General features: G+C 34.8%; 1 pseudogene; it reads right to left on the bottom strand.

The window, feature by feature from the left end:
• The window catches only part of LOC135213521 (basic salivary proline-rich protein 1-like), a 395509-nt pseudogene that overhangs the window by 298244 nt on the left and 77134 nt on the right, over positions 1 to 20131 (bottom strand).

Genomic DNA, 20131 nt, shown 5'->3' with positions numbered 1-20131 from the left:
AGAGCTGGGACATCATCAAACCTTAATCCCAATTCTAGCTGATGGAACTTCGAATAAAAATTTGACTTTCCATTAAATTATTAGCGATTTTTTTTCCAAGATTGCGGATACGTTATAAAATTTGGCTCAACATTTGTTTATGATACAAAAAAATAAATAAATAAATAAAAATGTAGATTATACTGTATTTGATTTAAACTAACATTGCATTCAGCACTGCTATAAAATTATGGTCAAGGCAGCGACTACATGATCGCTCTCTCGGGAGCATTCAAATCACTTTTCATATATTACCAAGAATTTTTTTCAAAAACCATAATGAGGACCACCACATTTTTAAATAGTTATGAACACTGAATGAGTACTTTGTTATATTACAAAATTGTATCGGAGAGCACATTTATGTAATAATAAAAACAATCTTAAGAAGGATTAGTTTTTCCAGACCTGTAAATCTTGAAATAAGTAATCCTTATTATCATCATGAAATGTACTCTCCGATAGTTTTGTAATGTAATACAGTAACAAGAGGAAAACTGACCGTCAGACACACGTACCAAAAACAAAAAAATATGTTGTCCTAGGAGAATATAAACTTTATGAAAATAATGCAAGCTTCATAATATACGTGAGCAAATTATGAACAAAGATCATTAAAAAGAGTAAAATGACATAGTCATCATACGAAGCAGCTGTCAGCCAATGCAACCTTTATTTTTTAGCAGGTAATTCAATTTGGCATTTGCGTCTAAATTTATCAATGACTGAATAAGGATTTAAGAAATGTCGACTAAAACAATTTTGAACACTGTTTTCCTAGCATAATTCATAAAAGTGAAAAGAACAAAATATCGAACAAATCACAATCCGCCTTGTCATTGATGATAAACTAAGTTCAAGTAAGTAGTAGAGGGTATATATAAAGAAATAAGACCTTGACAAAATGGAAAGCTGAGAGAATGAGTTCATGTATTCCAGGATTTTGTTTGCTAGTTCTAAAGTCGGTGTAAATTTGATCTTTGACCAAATAAATATAATTTATTTTATAGTACATGAATTTATATTCAATTAATAGATTATGATTTTTTAGGTTGTTCCACCTACATAAAGAAAATGCAGCCATATTTACCTGGCATAAAACAAAAACACATCCAGCTCAGTGATGATAACCACAGGTAAAAAATTATAGAAATTGCTAATAATAATTTTTGTTTAAGAAGTCAATTTGATGCCATAGCGGAAGACCACCTTTATTTTTGTTTGTGAAAGCATTTTCCAAAAATGTAATTAGTCCAGAACCATTAAACCAATTTTGTAGAACATACTAAAATAACAATCGGAGCACGCCCTGGCATTTTCGGAATTTATCTGTCTCTTTTAACGGCCTTTCGTGAGACAAATAAGTTTATTGCAGTATGAAACACGTACTGCTATGGCATGTAGTATAGTAAATATGTAACTCAAAAGCACAAATTTCAAGAGACAAGAAAAATGGAGATGTGAGAACAGTTTCATTTGTTGCAACTCCGTAAATTTTACGGACTACCTCGTTGGTTATATATCCCCCACAACAGCACAAAGAACTGTATAAGAAAGCTACCTAAAAAAGATAGAAACGCATAAGTGTCCAGTGAGGAACCACTTTCTCCACAAGTAGAAGACGATTCAATAATGATATCATAATTATGGAGAGGAAGAGTAGAGTACACCTCTTTATCACCTTAAAGTATCCAAAAATTATTTAGAAGTCCTCAGATTGAAGACTTGCACTTTCCACCTCTTTACAAGCCAAAAGGCACCGAATCATATAACATTTAGGTATAATCGAATCTGAATCTACACGACTGACTGTTATGGCGCATCCGAGAATTAGCAAACAATGGCATTTACTTAAACATCAAATGTAATGCCGAGAACCCAAAGCTCTTACCTTATATCTGGCGAGCGACGGGTGGATCTTGAGAAGCCGCAGGATTTCGTTGAAGTCGCTCTTCGCTGCCGCCACGATCCATTCTTGCCCCTCGGGGCCGTACTGCTGCAAAAGGCGGAGAAACGGCACCGTCAGCAGTGACACATATATATAATCATCACCTCGGAAAGTGCTAAGATGAAAATCAAGGAAAGAAAGGATTACAATGTCTAGGTAAACTGCATAGGTAAGTAGAGAAAGGTGGATGGACGTCAAGGGAAAAATGTCTAGATATTCTATATACTCGTACGTAAGTAGAGAAAGGTGGGTGGAAATAAGGAAAAAATGGTAACACTGTCTAGATAATCTATATAGATAAGTACAGGAAGGTGGATGGAAAAATGAAAAAAAAAGAAAATAACAAAATTAAAAACTTACTTATAAGGGATAAAGATAAAAGGACAGAATACAAAAGATAATAAAAATTATACCGAAATCAAATAAAAACTTCATACATTTAAAGAAATAAAAGACAAAAAAAATTATAATAAAGTGTTTCGACTACGACAACAGGAAGTCTATGTAATTATTGAGATATCAGATTGGAAAAGAGAGATAAAACGGGAAACATATTGAAATTCTAAAAAACTGTGAGATGAAAAGATGACAATACGAAAAATAAGAACAAGTTTGGGAATGAAACAAAATTAGTTGTCAAAATGAAAAAAAAAAAAAAAAAACACTCGTATTGATGCTGAAAAAGATAATCTTGATACAGACATCACGCTGAATAATAATAAAAAAATTGTAAACAAAATTATGACAGGAGATATTTTACGAATACTAAGCAAGGCATAACAAACAACAAACACGCACATAAAGACAAAAACATAAGCAAAACAAAAAAAAGAATACTTGTGACACATCTATCACTCAAAATAACGTAGCAAAAATGAAATCAGCACTGAAATAGTTGTACTTTAGGAATAAAATTCAAGATCTACTTATACATATATGACAAACATGAAATAAAATTAGCAAAAACATACCGAGTGTATAGAGGAGGAATCGTCGTCATCCTGAAACAGAAAGAAAAGTACCGTGGGATAAATAATTTCAATAATAATGAACGGAAATATCTGAAAATTTCACATTTCACCATGACTGAAAAATAATTAAGCCGATTAGTGCAGAATGACCAGTTAAAAACCTTAAAACTTTATGGACAATTCAGAACCAACTTTATTATTTTCTGGTTGTAAATCGGAAACATGCTCTGGTTTCTTAAATCCCAAGCACCCTATTCAAAATACTAAGATTTATATATTCTTAAATATAAATATCTAAATTCCTTACAGCAAACTTAGAACTGTTAAAGAAAACACAAAATATGATTTAAAAAAATAAATGGCGATGCAATAATTCAATCTCTATTATAATTGTTGACTTACAATATCCCGTGCCTTACGGCAAATACTTACATTTACATAAAACAATTAATATAACATTTTGTTACAGTATCTTAAAAGAAAATGGCTACACACATATAATAAATAAATAAATAAAACTATATACATAAGATTGCATGAGCTTCAAAGCATCTTCATCAAAAGACAGACAGACTGACATCAAGAACTAAAAGAAGTTTATGCTAAAGAATGTGGCCATCTAATATTTGCACAAGAAGAGATGCGACCTGGCACGAAAATCTTGCAACGGAACAATTCACATTCATTCCGGGACTTAATCCGATTACAAAAACCACTCAAAAATAGACGGATCTTGGCGCTGCACGTCTGCTCGAAATCTACATAAACAGATTCGAGTCCAAAAGAAATTCCCGGGCCAAAGTACATAGTTTGCGACTCAGATGCAGTTATATCTGGCAAAACTTAAGGGTTCATTTTATATATCTCTGAAAGGACTCATTATATTAAGCGCTTATTCTAAAAGTTATTTCTAAAAACTCTTGAGTGGGTCATGAAGGATAGAAGCCGTTTGTCTTCAACGTAATGATAATAAGATCCCAGATAAAGAAGGGTACAGGACGGGACGGGGATAATTCTATGCTCAGAAAGATTTTGTCTTTCCAAGGAGGGGAAACAGCAACATCCCAGGTAGCTATTAACCGATAAAGGCAAAACACAACAATTCCAGAAATTTATATAATAATGGCATATTGTTGCAGGTCCACAATAATATTGCATGTGAAGTATAAAGTCTTTAATAGATAATAAAAGCTTTCGAACCTTATACTAGGTTCATCTTCAGCCAAGTGAACATTATGACTTTAAAAATCCGTCGAAGTAAACTTCTGAACAGGACCATTCCACAATGACGAACGCAGATGGAGGAAGCGCTCAACAGCCCAACTAGGTAATTCCGTTGTTGATATTCGAATTCCTGTTTGCCATACATCTAAGTAAAAAGTGCAAATGAGCCTTCCTCCTCAGCCATCCTGTCCATCGCAGAACAACACTCCTGTATGCCAAAAGTTCTTCTCTGCTGTAAAATATGATGTCCATGTTGTAGCGTCTCGTGGAATTTTAAAAGTGGGCACAATTTTCAGTGTCGAAAATGATGACAATGGTTGCAGGTCCACAATAATATTGCATGTGAAGTATAAAGTCTTTAATAGATAATAAAAGCTTTCGAACCTTATGGCATATACCCTAAACCTGCCTTAGTCTTTTATTGTATTCTTATCCCACTGGTTTCCTTCCTTTCTCGTCAATTTAGTTACACAAAAGAAAAAAAAAATATTCCTTTCAAAGTCTTCACGAAATCCTCAAGCTGTAATATAATGTAATCAAACTTTAGGCCGAGGGCCAAGCGTTGGGCCCTATGAGGTCATTCATCGCTGAAAGGGAAATTGAGAGGGGAAAGGGTTTTAAAGTTGTAACTGGAGGAAGCCCTCGTAGTTGCCACCGAAACAACTGTTAGGAAAGGGTCGAAAGCAAGAATGGACGAGAGAGAATATGGACGAATCGTCAAGATGATCTGGTTGCGCAAACTCGTAAGGATTCCCAATCAAAATGACTTTCATTTCAAGATTTACTCTTGGTATTTCCTGTTACCCTTCCATTGTGAAGCAACCGTATGCAAACTACCTACATAAGAGCGTGTCCGAGTACCACCCACTAAATACCAAATTATCGTCACTATTTCAGCATTTCCTCGAGCACGTCTCGACTGCCACGGGGCTGTATCATAAGACGATGAGAATGGAGAGGCATTGTTCAAAGTTTAGAAAACTACAAGAGTCCTCAAAATGTTTAATGTTGGAAACTGTCCCTTCACTAAATTCCATAAAAGCACCTACACACTTAAAAACCTACTGTGAAAACGAAATGTGATGTATAACAAGAAATAGGATATGTGCATTTCCTTTAACAGCTAGGTACATACATCTCTACTCCATGGAATGTGAGAACTACAATTCCGTTACAAGAACAGACAAACAGCTGTTTGGATGGCTGTCAACCAAAAGCAATCTTTACTTTGAAACATATTCTCCTAACGGAAGCAGTGGTCGTTTACGCTGAAATTACACATTGCTTTATAGAAGAACGACTGTTAGTTTCCACTTCTGCAACTTTATAAAAAAAAATGTAAACGATATTAACCTCCCTTCAGTGTGGTTTTATAAGATTTAATGTTATCCACTAATACAATTAAGATACACGACGAGCCAAGGTACGCTGGAAACAGAAAATATTCAAATATAATTTTTATCCAATTTGTTGATTCTGCCACTTCTTGAGGTAATTTTGTTTTTTTAAATCTGAAAATTATCTCATCGTATATACGAACTGCTCATATACATTAACAATTATGTTAATCTATAATATTCAATTACAATACCACTAAGACTATTGAAAATTGTTTCAATCGCTTTAGTGTTTAGGGACCTATTATACTCTTAAATTATACTGCAATGATCTTCAACAACAAACAAGGATATGACCTTGGATAATGAAATATCTATCTCTTCTGAAATTATCCTGCGTCCCATATTATTAGCAACCACACTTTCAATTGTAAACGTTCCTTAATCGTTAAATAATTGGCCCTTCCGAAGTTTAAATTTAGATTTTCCTGTTATCAGAGTATATGGGGCATGTTAAGCATACCCTTAAAAAGTGAAAAATTGAGTGACACCGAATATGAAACTAATTGAATTCTGTTGGATGGTTTGCATTTGAATGAGGTTTTAAGAGTATAAATTTGTAGTTGCAGATGATTTAATGCTGTCGATTGGTCTGTATTTGAATAGGTTTTTTGGTGGCTTGGAGTGATACATATGTAATATACATTCATGGTGGCTTGGAGTGATACATATGTAATATACATCTCCATACTCACATTTGAAAAGGATTTAGAGACAAAATTTGGAATCATTATAATTTACTCCAGAATTGCTTAGGTTTTTTGCTGCTCCTTGCTCGAATAGGCTTTTAGGGAATAGTGTATGCCATAATTACTACTGTACGTTTAAATTGATTGTTAATAGCATCTGGATGAAATTTCAGAGGAATTGTTTGAATAAATTGTATGAATACATATTACGAGGAATTGTCAGAATAAATTCTTATGGATTGCCAGCATTTAAACAGCGCCCAGATAGCGACGTGTGCAGTGATTACGAATATAAATGTGAATAAATTGACTTGGATGGTTCTCATTTGAATAGGCTTTTTAAAGGGCAATGCTTTTTGTTGAAGAGACTCACATGAGTCTTTTATTTGTTTTGTCGTGTTTGTTTTCCAATGTTATTTTCCTTATATAGTTATAAGTCGTCACCTCTTCATTTGGGGGTTGTGGCATTCTGCTTTTACATCTTGCGTTGTAGCTAAGTAAATAAAAACTATAATACAAAAATTTGGGCTCAAGATAACTTACTAAATGATACTAAAAAAAAATTATCAAATATTATCACTAATTAAAAAAAACTGTTAAGCAAACCAACCTGTAACGCACAATTGTGAAAAGAAAAAAAAAAAAAAAAAAAAAAAAAACTTGTAACGCACAATTGTGAAAAGCAAAGAAAAGCAAATAAAAAAAAAAAAAAAAAAACAAAAAAAAAAAAAAAAAAAAAAAAAAAAAAATCCGGACATTTTTAGAGAGAAAAGCACCGAAAACAAGAAGCTCCCAGAAGACGTCACAGAGATACGGGAAATGAAAACTCGGCAAAGCAGATTCCACAGCGACACGAAAGGAAGACTTGGTGCTGATGTCGGCGGTACGTGATACCAGCGCCGCACCCGTCTAACAAGTACAGCATAACACCCAGCCATAATTCACCACACTACCCCGCTTTGCATAACGCCTTTATTCCCAGCCGACGACCCCTTCCTCTAAACATACCCTACAATGCTTAGAGTCCCACCTTTTCCCCAGCATTGCCCTTTAAAAAGCCTATTCAAATGAGAACCATCCAAGTCAATTTATTCACATTTATATTCGTAATCACTGCACACGTCGCTATCTGGGCGCTGTTTAAATGCTGGCAATCCATAAGAATTTATTCTGACAATTCCTCGTAATATGTATTCATACAATTTATTCAAACAATTCCTCTGAAATTTCATCCAGATGCTATTAACAATCAATTCAAACGTACAGTAGTAATTATGGCATACACTATTCCCTAAAAGCCTATTCGAGCAAGGAGCAGCAAAAAACCTAAGCAATTCTGGAGTAAATTATAATGATTCCAAATTTTGTCTCTAAATCCTTTTCAAATGTGAGTATGGAGATGTATATTGCATATGTATCACTCCAAGCCACCAAAAAACCTATTCAAATACAGACCAATCGACAGCATTAAATCATCTGCAACTACAAATTTATACTCTTAAAACCTCATTCAAATGCAAACCATCCAACAGAATTCAATTAGTTTCATATTCGGTGTCACTCAATTTTTCACTTTTTAAGGGTATGCTTAACATGCCCCATATACTCTGATAACAGGAAAATCTAAATATTAATAAGTAAACAGCTACGATGTAATTGTAGATTTATTAAATTTAAGTTAAAAAAAAAAACTGTCTGGACGGCAAATAAAAGCAAATAGATGTTTTACTGCGCCTTTAGGCGATTCAATATGCATTAGTCAGTCATAAAAAAATAGTAATGCCAATAGCTATATCTCAGGTAGGATGGATAAATAGCTGGCTGTCTATAGCTAAGTGTTAAGAAGTGCAAATCTAGATGCAAGGGAAGTAAAAGAAGTGACAATAAACGTAATAAAGAGATCACTGGAGGGGCAAACCCATTTGCAAAGTTTTTACCACTATGCCCATTTTAAGTACGTTATCGTAGACTTCGATAGGAGAAAAAGGCCTTGGTTCAAAAATAATTACCAGGAGTCTTTAAATGTCTCTTATACGATCAAGAAGGAATCTGTCACATATTCAATTTAATCCTGGAAGGTTTATAAGATACATCATAAAACAAAATAAATAGGCATGACTTTGACAAAATTATAGAAATGTATATGTGAATACATATCTAAAACGTATGTTCATATATAAATAACTTTCCTGATTCGTCTCATGTAATAAACAAAATTCATTAAATACTTAAAGCAACTTCTATTTTACTTTGGAGAGAGAGAGAGAGAGGAGTAGAGAGAGTTTAGAGAGAGAGAGAGAAGAGCGAGAGAAGAGAGAGAGAGAGAAGAGAGAGAGAGAGAGAGAGAGAGAGAGCGAGCAATCTATCAAAAAAGCTCGACTCTACAGGGTTCATGTTCTCAGCATATTACATGCCAGAGAAGAGGCAAGACCACTGTTGGGCAGCCTTGGGATACAAGTGGCGCAAGTAGCTACAGTTCAGCACACCACCACAGAAAACACTGCACTGGGAAAAGGCAGAAAATGGCTTTATGTCGATGACGAAGCTAGATGAAATCGTAGCGGTCTAGAAATGGTTTGATGTTGCACCACTATAAGATTACTGATGCCCTCACAGGAAAGATACTAATTCAATCAAAAGATTTTATTTTTCTAAGGGTTAAAATTTCAAGCAGTTATACAATTCCGATAAAGAAATTATCCTAAATAAATACTGCCGAAGCTAGAGAATGTTAAAGTGATGAGCAAACCGTTTCAGATGCTAACGATTAAAACTCTCCACTCCAATTTGGAACATTTCCTCTAAATAAGAAAATCCTATACTGAGAAATTACTTTGCGCTGAAGCAAAAAAAAAAAAAAAAAAAGAAAAGAAAAAAAAAACGGCAGAACCCTGGTGGAAAAAAAAAAAAAAAAAATGAGGTTTAGCTGATAATGTATTGCCTAAGGCCACATCTATGTAAATCAGCGTTTCTATGGCTACTCACAGCACAGGACGATAAACCGAGATGAATACTGGCAACCATCTTGTGGATGCTAGAAGAAAACTCAAGCGGATTTGTTATGAAGTTGAGTGCAGATTGGGAACACAACGCTGTTTTGAAACCAATGAACGAAGTCCGTGAGTTAAACCCCTGGGTAGGTAAGGATACTTTTTTTTGGGGGCTAGTATGCTTTTATATCAATAACCACCGATACCATGGACATGGTCTTTCTTAGACCATGACTGATACAAATGGTTATACTCTGGGTCGACTTCTCCCAAAACTTTATCATCTTAAAAGAGGAGGATCATATGAAAGGTACAACCACATTTCTTTACTATATATCTTAAGATTATGTTCGCCAGTTCTTGCAATATCAGGCTGTCATGCGTGTCAGCACTGCCACAAGTGAAAACATTATATAATTATCTTTTTCAAATCCCCTGGAAGACGTAATAAAAAAATTGTCCTCAACATCAGAACTGTTAAAAAATAAAAAAAAGGCGTTCTAGTATGGACAAAAAGTACGTTTATGGAAAAATGACATAGAATTCTCCTCATACACCCTGAGTTGTGACATTTGTTAATGTAGAACAACCACTCAGAATTCAGAGGAAAAGATTCATTCTTTCGTTACTTTACTTCGATGCTCCATGGAAAAGGAAACAAATTGAGAAGTTAATTTAGATACTTGAAGTATGAAGAGAATACATTACGTTCATTATGCTGAGGGAAGAGATAGCTTATATAATATATATATATATATTATATATATATATATATATATATATAGATATAATATATATATATATATATCTATATATATATATATATATATATATATATAAAAGCATGTGCACCCTTGCCCCAGCAGACATATGCCTGATTAAAGTAACCATAATTACATACGTAATTCAGTGTCACAAATGACATTCTTTGAAAAGGGGGCGCTGCATAGAGGAGCACAAGATACTTCAGAGGACTCAAGTCAGAATACAGTATTGAAGTTTTCAAACTGAAGGCCACAATCTTCTAATGCAAAATATACGCCCACTTCTTGCTCTTAAAAAGTAAGCAGGTAGGTAGGTATGTAGGTCTCTCTCTCTCTCCTGGCTCCTCCTCATCCTCTCTCTCTCTATCTCTCTTCTCTCTCTCTTCTCTTCTCTTCTCTCTCTCTTCTCTTCTCTCTCCTAACGTCCCGTCGGCCTTCGCATGAGAGACAAACAAAGATATTTTTCATACTAAATCTTATTACGTAACTCGAATGATTTAAGTAGGATCGTGGCAGATTCGTTCGCCGTTTGCTAACAAATAAATTTTGATCGAAAGGACGTCATTCTAAATTTTCCCCCATCTAAGGAAAAAGGTAAAAACACAAATGTGTATTTGTTAAGAGACGAAATATTAAGGCATTTTTAAAGTGTACTTGGAACTTTAAGACAAAACTGTAATTTCAAAAAAAAGCGTCCTTGCCGAGGGATTTCTAGTTCAAATGGAAGATGTTAACTTTAGCTAAGTTAAAATAACACTGTTTGGGAGAGAAGCGGGACTGCGCAATCTAGAACTTATAAAAACTGGTTCTTATTAAAGAAAAAGATAACGAAAAATGGAGCCGCGATAATAACCAGTGACAAACTTTACTAACGACAAAATATATATTTCAGACTTGGTTTACAAAAAGACTTAATATAAGCACAGACAATATTATTTCCTAATACTTATTGGTCAAACCATACTTTTCATGTGATACTGAGAACATTAATGAAAAATAAAACACACACACACACAGAAACAGAAACCAACAAAATTCTGAGTCACTTATTCAATATCAATCCTTCCCGGTCGTATGGGTCTGATGATCTCCATTAACTGAAAGAATCATTAGCATTTATGACAGAGCAAAACACACTTCTTTTTTTTCCTCAGACGCTACGTCATAAGATCTGTTATGGTAACGTATCTAAAACCAAGAGCAACGAGAACAGCATTTATCACAACGAAGTTCAGAAAACTATTAAGCTTACTGACGGTTGCCAGGTTGCAATCCACCACAGTCGACTAAGGATCAGGAACTCAATTCAAAGTCAGATGGCGCGAATGAAGGGATTTAAGTGAACACCGAGTCATGTTCACTATAGTTAACTGAACCCGGTAAGCCTAACATAAATAAATGAGTAATATTTATATAAATAAATGAGTAATATTTATAAGCAGGATTGTTTATTTATGTGTCGTACGAATTTCAAGGTAAGTTGATATGAACTAAGCATTTGGGTGTAAACAATTTTAACAAACAATTTTAATGCATGAACAACATCACTTGCTCTTCATGCACGTTGTGAACAGGATCCTTGTAGCTATGACTATCCACGGAACAAGTGACGGATGTAATTGATTGATTGATTCATGGCTACTAAAAACTGATGTCACAACATCTAGGTTAGTGACAGGTGTAAAGAAGGAGAGCCATAAGCCAGAATACTCATAATATGACAAGAGAGAGAACGACTGTACGGCAAACAGCAGCAGCAAGAGAGAAAGAGAGAGAGGGGGTATGGCTAATGAAGGAGAAGGAAGAAGTAGTAGTAGTAGTAGTAGTCGTAGCAGCGTTGGTAGTAGCCATCCCAAGAGCCTGAGGTGTCCCAGGGGATGAGAGGCGACACCTCAATCTATTTTAGTGGGCCGATTGATGAACCAGACACGGCCTTTATCAAGCTTAAGCACCCGCAGTGATGAAGCCAATGAGATAGGATGCAATCGCCTCTCTCATTATTCTCCTTCGTTCGCTCACTCGCTCCCATTCCTGTCCTGCCACCTGAAACTGTACCCGCCTCTCTCTCTCTCTCTCTCTCTCTCTCTCTCTCTCTCTCTCTCTCATGCATGCTACAGATATATACTATGACAGTAACTGCATGGCAAAACTAAGTTTGTCATTCAGTTACTGTCATGTCTGCCCGTCTATTTGTATCTACATACAGAGTACATATACACACATTCATACAAATATATATACTCGTACAAATCACGACAACAAACACAAATAGCCACTGGATGCCGAAATAACATATTTCTCTCTCTCTCTCTCTTCTCTCTCTCTCTCTCTCTCTCTCTCTCTCTCTCTTTGTGCTTTTTTATTCTTTAAATCTCTCTTTATTACTACATGCGGGAATCAACTCCACGAAAAATGTTTCTCACTCAAATAATTTCCTTGTTTGAAATAATGAAGTCCGTTGTCGACAGATAAGAAAACACCGGTAAACTGGATATACTTTTCTTTACAAAGTGTTTATTTTGAAGTTAATGTTTCTTTCCTATTGTCCTACCGAAGGACAAGCAAGCACCCTATAATGGCAATATCAAAAGCATAACTTCTTGGCCAAATAGCGAAAAACAGCTTCAACAAGGAAAATAATTAGGTATAAACACTGCAATAAAATCATTTCTGCCAGTGTTCTCCACAATAGTAATTTAAAATACTAATTCAAATACAACAAGAAAGTATGCACAGCTGCTCTATAATGTCATTTACATATTAGTGGATGCTGAAGTGTATGCACAATTCTTCCTTCTTCTCTCTTCTTCTCAATCTCTACTTCAAGCCTCCTCCTTCTTCTCCCCTCTCCCTCTCTCAGATACTCTCTCTCTCGTCTTATTCTCACCCCTCCCTCCCTCTCTCTCTCTCTCTCTCTGTGTATGCATATATCAAGCATAATTATACGCACTTTATGGCAAATATTATATACCGGTATATATATATATTTTTTTAAATATGACCTTTCCCATTTGATAGGGGATGGAACCTCGTATTCCTGACCTCTCTAACGATGAGGCTTTCAGGCACAGACCGTTTTCCTGCCCCCACCTGACACTGGTATCTATTCATAGCTGGGTCACCTGATGGGCGGTAGTCTGGAACTGTACCAGGGACCTCGAATTCCAGACACTGATTAGATCTTCTGGAAGGGAATGAAAAGGAAGGAGAGGGAATGGAGGTAGGTCTCCCTTTACAAGAACTTGAACTTGAGAAAAGCAAGTCTTTTTTACCCTTTCTATTTTCCTAAGCAAAAGCCAAAAGAGACTGAAAACTTAATGCCCTTTCTTAAGCTTGTTAAAACAAATATAGGAGGATACGTAATAAGAATCAGGAGATATCAGAGGAAAGAGGAGACTTCCAGAGTTTGGCAATAGGAGAGAAACAGCACAGTAACTAAACCATTAAAACAAGGGGGTAGAGAGATAGGGGGCCTAAATCCAGAGGAAGCGACAAACCGGATCCGATAAGATTGGATCCTAAAAAAAAAAAAAAAAAAAAAAAAAAAAAAAAAAAAAAAAAAAAAAGCTGAAAAAGAATACTTAGGTATAATCAGGCAGCCCTAAAGAAGAAATGCAGCCCGTATTAAAGTTAAAATGAATTAAATACTAAATTATTTTCATCACCCGGTTCACTCTTACGGTCGACTAAAAAACAGCACTGAAGTAAAACAAATGACTAATCTCGAAATAACAAAGAAAAGAAAATTAGTTCATCTTTACAGTTCCCACACAAAAAAAATTAATAAAAAGGTGTCAAAATAAAGCAAAATAAACAGATAATGTTCTTCCTAGAGCCAAGCTTTTAAATCCTGCAGGGTTTGGTAAACTCGCAGAAGACAAATCAAATCAACCCTACAAGTTACCAGAAGACCTACACTCTAATTTATTAGTGATGCAATTTTCGGGGAAACACCTATCACTCACTCACTGGCCAATCAGGATTACGCGACATTACAAATAGTGACTTGCAAATACCTCGTTTGCATTGGAGGTGATTGCTGCAAGATCATTCTTATACTTGGTAACGTAAAAAAATTGAATGTTTTAGAACACACACGATCATGAAACACTGAATTCGATTAAGCGTTCCATTGTGAATACTGTGATTACGATAATAGTCTACCATCAGTACGTATATATACACACATACACACATTATATATATATATATATATATAGATATATATATATATATATATATATATATATATAGATATATATATATATTTGTATTGTAGTTATTTACTGCTTACAGCCTTTTTACAACATACACGATTCGTCAATTTCCGTATGACTAATAGATGAGAGGTAAGTAAGAAAGTGGGAAACTGCAATGAACAGTCGCGTGGTTCAATAGAAAACTGTTAATGAGAATGTTTAAAGAGCAGGTGTCTGTGATCTTTTAATTCAAAATGTTCAGAATTTTATGCAAAAATAAACATACAAATTCTTAAATCTTTAATATGACAATGAATTCCCAATCTTCAACTTCCTTACCTTGATTTTTCAGAAATACACCCAAAACCGCTAATATAATCTTAAAATAATATAATTATAACAACTGCAAAAAACAATAGAACCGTACATTTGGCAACCACATTTCCCCACTTTCGATTACATTACCAAAACATTGCACACAAACGCAGGAAAGTCTCAAACTCACTCTGCTTAATGTTTCTTAAAATAACTAGAACACATAAAACATCAAAATGGAAATAGAATGAGTTGTAAATACGTAGTGTATATATTACTGATTCACACTGAAGTACCGCCGTTTACAAGCTGGAGCAGCTGGCTTGAATTAATTTAACAACTTACATAAAATGCCAACATCTTTTTTCCGATGGTGCCTTTCATGTTATAACTAACCATGTGGCTTGGAGTTGACATTATTATTATCATTATTCTGTTAAAAAGAATGGCTGTGTTAAGTGAATTAATTTTTTTAAACAGAATATGTTTAAAAGAGGGTCTTCTTCCAAGATATTGTTTACGTTGCTTGTAACCAGTGGTTATTCAGCAACGGGACCTACGGCTTTACGTGACTTCCGAACCAAGTCGAGAGTGAACTATCACCAGAAATACACATCTCTGACTCTCAATGGAATGCCCAAGAATCGAACTCGCGGCCACAGAGGTGGTAGTCCCAGACCAAACCGACCACGCCACTGAGGCGCTTTCTTCTAAAATATTATTATTATTACCGTTTAAACTTAAATGACAAAGGGACTGTTTCTAAGTATAAAAACTACAAATATTGATATTGATATCATTAGTTATCATCATTATAACTACCATTACTGATTTAATCAATCAAGATTTAAGAATCCCACTGTTCCGGCCATATATATATATATACAAACTGAACCTTATCTTTTCAATTACAGCCTAAAACATGAAAATCCAAACACCAAAAATCTGCTGCAACCCTCCGAGCGAAACTGAATGTTACAGGTACGGTAATCTTTAGCAGCTTTTAGAACAAGCGATTTCTAACCCGTTGCTGTAGTTCGGTCTGGGTTAACACTGGGGCAACATTGTTCCGTTTCTGTTCCTTAAATTCTCAATTGTTACATTTCCAATCGGTGTGGTTGGCTGCTAAAAATAGGACGTAAAGAGCTGGGCGTTACAGTAACTTTTTCTTATTGTCGGTTTCAAAATATATTTTTTGACCTATTACCTAAAAATTGCATTTAACTGGAAATTTCATTTCAATCAAAATCTTGGTAGAAAATATGCAAAATTTCACATCCTGAAAATAGCTGCAGTCTCTTCAATAAAAATTGTACTTAAGCTAATTACACCTATATTTTTCAAAAATTCGCTGATTTCGTTAAATATAAACTCTCCCTAAGTTTACACCATCACAGAAAAGCCCATTTCAACTGACTAAAATATACTTTTTCACTATAAAACTATAATTCACTGAACTTGGTAGCAAGTAGCTACAATCAACTGAATCCATATTGGACAATGTAGTAAACTCGACTCATACTGAAAGATGCAGCTTCGGCTAACTTCATATCAACCGATTCAGAAGACTTCACAACAGATAATCAAATTATTACAATATAAAAAATCAAATTAGTACAATAATTTTACATAAATAATTTCCCTTAACTTCGTAGTAACAAGTTCAGTACAATCGACTTCGCACTGACAAATCATTCCAGCTGATTTTCGTAATAAAAATTACAGTGTAGTCGACTTGATTACCGAGCATTCATTCAAGTTCATTTCCTAATATCAACTGTATCAAAGCTAACTTTACTTTAGAAAACCCTTAAATAGTTAACTGGAATAAACAAACATACTAAAAATGACTTCAAAATAGAAAACCCATTTTAGTCACTTAATTGCAAAAACACATCACAGTTGACTTAATAAAAAAAGGGCATTACTGATGATTTCATAATGGAAAAACTATTACTGGTGACTTCATTGCAGACAATACATCAAGTTAACCCAAAACCCATCATCCTGGTTGGGCTTCTGGAATGCATTTTAGTACTTCTCTTTTCGCCAAACAAGCAAATGAGAGAGAGAGAGAGAGAGAGATTCATACAGTACACACTTTAAAATAAATAACACAAATCATCAAGTATAAAGTTTGTCAAAATATGCACCAGAAAGAAACCTCCAATTTATATTGAGAGAGAGAGAGAGAGAGAGAGAGAGAGAGAGAGAGGAGAGAGAGAGAGAGAGAGGAGAGAGAGAGAGAGAGAGAGAGAGAGAATTTCACATTCAAGTTTATAGCATTTGACGTCCAAATTAACGAAAATTAATTGAACTATCGCATATAGCCTAGTACCATAGAGAGAGAGAGAGAGACAGAGAGAGAGACAGAGAGAGAGAGAGAGAGAGAGAGAACCTTAAAGGAAGAACCAAAGGGGCTATCTACTGTAAACGCCTTCAAGTATCCAAACACAAATAATAATCATGACAACAATACACGCAGCGTAAACGATTAGCACGCCCGTTCGTGAGACGTCGATAGCTTGCAAGCTGATAACTAGCAAACACTCTTCAAGGGTAACAGCGCCAAACAAAGGCATTTAAAAAGTAGCACATATAATGGAATAATAATAATAGTAATAATAATAATAATAATAATAATAATAATAATAATAATAATAATAATCACAAGTTATCAATATCTCCGAAAAACATTTCTTCTGATAAATACAATCTCCAAATTCACTTTCGTCAGCAAACTGGCTCTCTTCTATACAGCAATAAGGAGAGGAGGACCAGAGACTGACGACCACTGGCTTACTACCCCCCCCCCCCCCTTCGCTCTCTCCCCTCCGCCCCCCGAAAAAAAAAAAAAAAAAAGTGTTGGGTTCAATTTTTATGGCTCATAAATTATTCACCTTTTCGTAATTTACAGGACTAATAACATCTATTAAAATCCCACGACAGCCACGGATATCGATTTAATGAAGGCTAAGTAAACTTGGCAGCGATTTCCATTGGTCTTCGACGTGTCTCGTAGCAACAGTCCTTACTATAACCAAACTAAAGATAAAATAAATGACATCACCTGTAACATGATGACTTACACCGCACAGTCAACTACCAAATAGAAAAAGTGTGTGTGTTTGTGTGTGTTGGGGGGGGGGGGGGGGGGTTGTGGGGGGAGAGGCTATAATCTGCTGAAGCTTTTAATGATTAGCATTTGCTTTATACGAAATATAGTAAGATGTTACGTCAAATCAAACACTATCTGAAATGCAAAAGTAAAATCGACACAGGAATTTAAAATCTCTTACACATTAACATTAACACACGCACCAACACATAACTAAGCCACTTTTTCTACCAGCAAATAATGATGTAACAACGCCAGTTCCTTATGTTTAAAACAAAAGGGCGTTCATGAGGTTTCTAAAACCTGCTCGTCTTCCGAATACTTATAATTGCTGCCAAGGATGGTATCAAAATTTTACTTCCAAGGATGATGGAGTTTTTTTCCAGAGTGCGTATCAGAAACTACCAGTTACTGAAATCATTAGAGTATTGAATTATCAATAAACTTTCAGGTATGGTCACTGGAGCCCTTATTATTATTATTATTATTATTATAGTAATTATTATTATTATTATTAGTTATTAGTATTATGATTATTATTATTATATAGTATTTATTATTAGTTATTATTATTAGTTATTATTAAAGTGAAATAAAAAATAATCTGTCAAAATAAATGTAAAAAACTGAAAAGAGATTTGGCGAAATAAGTCAGCATTTCTGCAAAAAAAAAAAAAAAAGCTACATAGACTGATACTGAGTATTCAGTTTTGGCAATTATAGAGGAATTTCATACTTCATATACTACTGTTCACGGTACTTCGAAAGACATTATTATCTTTTCATTATAAAGTAGCCATTTCGTTATGAAGGTCACGTTTGTTGACACTCGGGTTTTGCCAGAGGGGCGAAACCGAAACAAGGTCGAGTTGAAGAAGTTGGACAGTCAAGTGGGGAGAGACCGAAATACGAAAAGTAAAAGGCAAAAATCAATGTCTGAATTACGGCTCTTAGAAGCCACTAAGCGGAACATCCTTTCAAGCGAATGGTGGCCCCACCGGTGGCGCCCCCCTAAACCCGCTTCCCACGACCTGTCTGGTGACCTGAGATGCAGATCTCGATGAACTCCCCTTCCAATTAAAGTCACTATAAAAAAAGTAACCTCTCTTTCATGAAAGTAAACGCTTTTCTAAAACCAATTAGGGATACGCTTCATTTTATAGTGATTAGGTACAGGACCCAGTTTCGATAATTTTACGCTGTTTTAATATAGAGGTACAGATCTGTTTTGAAAGTTTTACAGTGTTTTAATATTTAAGTAAAGGTCTCTGCTACGGTGATTTTACGAAGGTTTAATATATACATAAAGTTCTTGGTTTCAATGTCTCTACTACGATGTTTGGTTTAGGCAAAGGTCTCAAGTTTCGAATATCATGACCACTCTAAGGAGTTGTTACCAGTAAACAACGTTTTAGATTCTCCATAAACAACGACAAGTAAGAATGTAGCGACCTTTATCAATACGGCTTCTGCATTTCTAATAAAACTTTACCATTACAGATAAAGACAGAACAGACGTTTTTATTTCTTCTCATGTTAATATATATATCTTTGCAATGCTCCTTGAATTCTGAGAAGTTATATCTTTAGTAATCAATAACGCCAGCCTTAAAGACCTTCAAATAATTCATCACTATAAAATTACCTAAGTAATTTTATATGTGCAAACTCATGTGAAATAAAATTATATATCCATCCACGTACCTAGATACGATTTCATAAGTGAGGTCATATGCATGAAAAAAAAAAAATCATAAAATCCCTGAAATGGATAATCTCGTAAAAGGGATAAAGAGATTACGAGACTAACTTTCCGAAAAATAATCCCCACAACCATGCCTTTATATAAACTAGATGGAAAACATGTATTTGGGAAGCATTACGCCATTTAAAAAAAAACTACACAGCGACTTCAGTACATTCTCACTCTTAATGAATAATAGTGAACGACACAGTTGAAATTTTGTTACTTTTAACGAGAGAGAGAGAGAGAGAGAGAGAGAGAGAGAGAGAGAGAGAGAGAGAGAGAGAGAGAGAGAGACTGGCTTACTACAAAGAAAGAGCACTCATAAATTTCCGGATTAGTAATCTCAGATATTCTGGCCTTAGAAGGTAAGAGAGCGAGTTAACAATGTCAAATCGCTGTTATACCTGGAAAAATCCACAAAACAAAAATCTGACTACTAATCACTAACCACCACGAAAAAAACTAAAACAGTTAAATATACTATCATCTTTTCGGTAACTGCTATATACTGCCAGTTAAAGCTTTTAAGAATCCTCAAACTAATTGGCCCTACCATAAAGAATATACCAATATTCACACTTCAGAAAAAGGTTTCGTATTATCTTCATCTTCAAAGAGCGTGACTATTCATAATATTCTTGACGATGACCGCTAGGAGTAATATGAAAGCGATCCCCTCCATTTTAAAAATTAGGGATGACATAGCGTTCAATACAAAACATCGTCCTTA

This window comes from Macrobrachium nipponense, chromosome 43 (assembly GCF_015104395.2).
Source record: "Macrobrachium nipponense isolate FS-2020 chromosome 43, ASM1510439v2, whole genome shotgun sequence".
Lineage (NCBI taxonomy): Eukaryota > Metazoa > Arthropoda > Malacostraca > Decapoda > Palaemonidae > Macrobrachium > Macrobrachium nipponense.
This window is presented reverse-complemented; position numbering and strand designations above follow the sequence as displayed.